We start from the raw sequence: 6000 nt of genomic DNA, 5'->3' as shown, positions 1-6000 counted from the left end.
GGCAGATACATCAAAATCAGAGACTGGGCTAATCAGAAGGCGAGATAGGGCGTCTGCTTTGCCATGTATTGCGTAGGTCTGTAGACAATTTCATACTGAAACTGCAAAAGTAACATAGATCGCCGTTGCAATTCGTGGGCAGTGCGTGTAGGAAACGACTTTGACGGATGATACAAGGACTGCAAAGGCTTGTGATCTGTCACTAAATAGAACTTGCGACCATACAAATATTGACATAATTTTTTCACACCATACAGAATATAGAATGCAGAATTTGAGATTAATTGCACTTAGTTTGATTAATAACTTTGAGGCAAAAACAATAGGTCTGTCTTGTGCACTAATTCTGTGCGAAAGCACAGCGCCGATTCCGTAGGAAGACGCGTCGACTTGCAAAACTACCCGCTTGGCAGGATCAAAATGTACTAAACATCTCTCACTGAGCAAAGCATTGTTGAGTTTCTGAAATGCGTCTTGACAGTCTTTAGTCCACACGAAAGATACATTTTTGCGACGCAAGCGATGCAATGGGGCCCCTATCTGAGCGGCATTCGGTATGAACTGAATGTAGTATGTCATTTTCCCTAGTACTGACTGCAGTTCAGACACATTGCGAGGAACAGGCAGGTCACGGTGTGAAAGCAAATGAGTTTGGAGGGAATGCACACCCTGACTGTTTATCACAGGACTTTAGCAGTAAAGTCAGTTTGAAAAAAGTCACACTTTTCGAGACGATACTTGAGTCCTGCTTCTGACAACACTCCAAAAAGAATACACAAACTGGGAATGTGTTCCTCTGGTGTACGACCTGAGACGACAATATCGTCAAGGTAGTTTGAACAAAATTGCTCTTTTGCAGTCAGCTGTTCCAAGTAACGTTGAAAAATGCCGGGTACGGAAGCACTGCCGAATGGTAAACGCAAATACTTGAACAGTCCTAAATGCGTATTTACTACAAACACTTTTTGTGATTGAAACTTCCTGGCAGATCAAAACTGTGTGCCCGACCGAGACTCGAACTCGGGACCTTTGCCTTTCGCGGGCAAGTGCTCTACCATCTGAGCTACCAAAGCACGACTCACGCCCGGTCCTCACAGCTTTACTTCTGCCAGTATCGCGAAAGGCAAAGGTCCCGAGTTCGAATCTCGGTCGGGCACACAGTTTTGATCTGCCAGGAAGTTTCATATCAGCGCACACTCCGGTGCAGAGTGAAAATCTCGTTCTGGACTTTTTGTGATTCTTCATCCAATGGAATTTGCAAGTGGGCATCACGCAAATCTATCGTAGAAAAGTAACGTCCTGAACCAAGCCTGTCCATGAGATCCTCAGGGGGAAGTAACGGATAAGTCTCATCTACTGTATATGGGTTGACTATAGAGTAAACGTCTACATAAATGCGAATGCTAATCAAACAAAACGAGAGGATTTACCCATTGACTATGTTGAATTGGCGCAATTGCACCACTATCTTGCAATTCTTTCAGTTCACAGGCTACTTTGTCTCTAAAAAGCAACTGGAACGGGGCGGGCACAGAAAAACTTGGGCCGTGCATTGTCTTTCAATGTAACAGCCGCTATAAAGCTATTAGTTTTTCCCATGATTCCTGAAAATAGTTCAGGAAATTCTTTAAGCAAGCTAGCGACATTGTCGTTTAGTGCAAAAGCCGATATGCAAAGTATGTTCTCGTGGTTGCTAAGTTCAAACAAATCAAAGGTATCTAAACCGAATATGTTCTCACTGTCTCTGGATTTCCGCACAATAAAAGTCACTGTCCTAGCGTGAGATCTGTATGGGGCAGGCATACTACGCCATGCAAGCACTAGATTTTCCTGTCCGTTGTAAACAGTGAGTTGCTTGCTAGATTTAGAAAGGCGTGGTGAGCCTAACTGTTCGTACGTGGCAAGATTAGGCAAAGTTACTGAGGCACCTGTGTCAAAGTTTATACGATGGTTAGAAATCCATAATGAGACAAACAGTTTGTTAGAACGTAGTTGCGGAGAACGAGGAACAAAAATCATCTTATATTTGTGAGAAACTGTTGTTGGTTCTGAAAACACAGCGGTTACTTCATGTGCACGAGCCAATTTTTTTTTTTTTTTTTTTTTGGGAGCGGACATAATTGGCGATTTGTGCAGTTGCAAGCAAACTGCTTGGACATGGCCTTTTTATCCACACGTGCAACACGTTGCGTTACGTGATGGGCAACCCTGTCTTTTGTGGTGAACAAAACATATAGGGCAGACTTCACAAAATTCACAGGCCCGCTGAAACGTCCCCTTTGAAAAATCTATGAATTACTCTGCTGGTAAACCTCTTGCGTTATTTGATTTTTTTCTATGCACAATTACCAAATTACTACTTTGGACGTCTGTTAATTCATTACACGGTGGTGCTGATAAGCTACGCTCGTCGTCACTGTCATTTCTCAGTTTACTTTGGAGCCTAGTGTTACGTTCTTCACACGCCATAATTATCACGTATTTCACACGATAATAAGAAAAGCACAATTTGAAGAGCAAAAACAAGAAAACACATTAACATAGCACTGAAAATAATATCTAGTTAATTGCAGGCGCAGCTGCGAAACACTTGGTGCAAATCCACATGCAAGTCACAACTGTTTTACTGTACAACAATGAAAAACTACAACTACACAGGAAATTCTCTCTACAATTACGCTCTAGCAATAAACAATAGCTACACTAATTACGCAAACTACAAGAAAAAGTCAGAAGAATCCAGTGAGGTATCCTCGACTAAGGATCGACATATGAAACGTCCCCTTAGAAAAAATTATGAGTTACTATGCTGGTAAACCTCTTACGTTATTTGATTTTCAAACCGATGAGCAAAACTGAACGTACTCAGACATTTCTCTCGTTACTTATTCTGATCATCACTAAACTGACACACAATATTTTTAGCGCAACGCAATCTGACCTTCAATAATCCCTACAAAAGAATGGCCCTGACGGACAATAACCTATACCTTTCATGAATCACTTACCTCACAAAAATCTTCGTTACTCGAACTACTGCAATACAGTGAGCGCCAATACTGCCAGCTAAACAAAGAATTCTAACTACTGAAGGCACTAACTACTGATGGGCATAGTTAGCAAATGAAAGATTTTTATAGAGAACAAACAATGTATTTAACTTAATAATGTTCAAAAGTCATAATATATGTAAGTTCATGACATCCAGTCTTATAAATTTCGTTTTTCTGACGGACACACGTCCAGATCGTCCGCTCTCAAAACTCTGCCATCTCTCTTCCCACATCCACCACTGTTGGCGGCTCACATCCAACTGCGCAATGCTACGCGTTGTTCACATCCAACTGCCCAACACTACAATAGCGAATATTCCAACAATGCCAACCAGTCACACCGTTTAAATGTCTACGTGGCTGCCCGCGTGGATGTGTACGCGCTCGTTGTGTGGCTGCTTGGGGTGGTCGAGAGCAAGGACCGCCTCGACTCAACGAATCGGGGCCTGGTGAAGATTATCGACCGCTGTGGCACCCAAATCATACTGCTCTAAGATCTACAACACTTGAGGAAGTGAAGGATCAGAGTACTTTAAGATCTGTTTCCGTATTCTACTATCGAGAACGTTGAACATTATAGCATCCCTTATAATTAAGGCACTGTAAAAGTTTCCACAACTACACTTAAATTTACACTTCCTAGTGAAGCTCGTTAATTCTGTGCGCCACTGATGGTACGTTTAAAAATGGTTCAAATGGCTCTGAGCACTATGGGACTTAACATCTGAGGTCATCAGTCCCCTAGAACTTAGAACTACTTAAACCTAACTAACCTAAGGACATCACACACATCCATGCCCGAGGCAGGATTCGAACCTGCGATCGTAGCAGTCGCGCGGTTCCGGACTGAAGCGCTTAGAACCGCTCGGCCACCGCGGCCGGCGATGGTACGTTTATCCCGGCTTTTTTTTGCAGGTGAAAAAACTGGTATCTGGCTGCAGCTACTTGAACTTTCTGGTCATAGTACTTGGTTGATGCTGCGATTTTTGTATTATTGTAAAGGACAGGAAGGATGAATGGATGAATATAACGTATATTTGGAAAGGTGAAAGTATATAAATATCGAATTAAGCTTTTCGGAAGTTTGAGGTCAGCACTGCACAACTGGGTTGTCGGAATGATTATCGTCAGGTAGTTGCCTTGGTTCACTAACTCAGAACTTAGGGAAAGACCATGCCACTTCCCTGAATCATGATTTACCATATCATCTGATTAAGCTGTCTAGTTTTTAAAGAAATTCTCTATTAACATTGCACCCTTTTTAAATCATTGCCCACTTTGTTAAGAATAGTATTGTTCACCCAATACTATATGTGAAGTTTACACGAAGTTTTACTCTGTCTTTTTGAATACATGCAACAGCCTTGCCGCAGTGACTACGCTGGTTCCTGTGAGATCACCTAAGTTAAGCGGTGTCGGGCGTGGTCGGCACTTGGATGGGTGACCATCCACTCCGCCATGCGCTGTTGCCGTTTTTCGGGGTGCACTCAGCCTCATGATGCCAACTGAGGAGCTACTCGACCGAATAGTAGCGGCTTCGGTCAAGAATACCATCACAACGACCAGGGGAGAGGTGTGCTGACCCCACACCCCTCCTATCTACATCATCCACTGAGGATGGCACGGCGGTCGGATGGTCCCGGCCGGCCACTCGTGGCCTGAAGACGGAGTGCTTTTTGAATACATACTTCATTCTAAAATAGTTTGCTCGGAATATCACTTAATAGGAATAGTTCCTCTCCCCATTCATCTGTTTAAAGAAACATGTTGCACCATGTGGTGTGCGACAGTTTGAATATTGTTTGGAAATTTTATTAAAAAATAGAAATATAGCTTGGCAGCAGCCTGCTTCCTGTTTGAACACTCTTTTACCTGACTATTTGAAAAGACGCATAACATCCAATGTTAACGATATATTTATAGCAGAAGAACCTTGACCACAACAGAACCGTATCTTGAGAAGCTTGTTGCATATGTTAGAGGATTCGGTAATCATTGTCAACATATAAAAAGCGGAGTTTGCAAAAACGAGACTAAGACTTCTTGGTCATATAATTTCATCAGGAGGTATTGAACCAGCCCCAAAGAAACTTGAAGTAATTAGGGCAATCCCCACTGCTTCAACAAAACATCAAATTCAAAATTTCCTTTGTTTAGTAAATTTTATCACCTTTTCTTAAATATGAAAATTTTTGTCACTCCTAAGTCATGTTCACTCACTGGAAAAAACATCATATCGCACTGGTATAAACAGGCAAAGTTAGTGTTTCAAAGTCTGAAAGATGCCCTTCTTAATGCTCCAATACTTGCTTATTCAGATGTATCAAGAGAATTTTTCCTTATCTACGGACTCGTCGAAACTTGGACTTGGCGCTCATCTATGTGAAGAATTTGAAGAGAATGGTGTAAGTGTGCAGAGCAGTATAGCCTTCGCCAGTCATGTCTTGTTTAAATCTGAAAGAAATTATTCTGTAACTGTGTTGGAATCGTTGGAAATTATTTGGTCATTTTCTAAATTTCGATTCTTCTTATTTGTAAAACATACTAAAGTGTATACTAATCATCGGGTTCTCCAGTCATTGTCATCTAATCTAAACAATGACCTTTTGAAACAATGGGCTTTCTATTTACAAGAATTTAATTTCACTGTTGTTCACATTCCTGGTACTCAAAATGTTATAGCGGATGCTTTAACACGTGCTCCTGTTGATTTCGTCAAGATCACTTCTGAAAATGATTTGGAGAAAAACTTCAGTTTGTTGTACATACGAAACGTTGCCTTTGAAAATTTTAGCTCTTCTTCTGTACGAGACATAAATTAAGAACTGGATAAAGTCCCTATTGCTCATTTTGTGTACACATCTCAGCTATGCTCGTTTTGGTCGTAGAAATGCTTTCACAAACTTCGTAAAACTTGACGTTTTAATATCATGCATAAAACAATACA

The sequence above is a fragment of the Schistocerca americana genome, chromosome 6 (genome assembly GCF_021461395.2).
Source record: "Schistocerca americana isolate TAMUIC-IGC-003095 chromosome 6, iqSchAmer2.1, whole genome shotgun sequence".
Taxonomy (NCBI): domain Eukaryota; kingdom Metazoa; phylum Arthropoda; class Insecta; order Orthoptera; family Acrididae; genus Schistocerca; species Schistocerca americana.
This window is presented reverse-complemented; position numbering follows the sequence as displayed.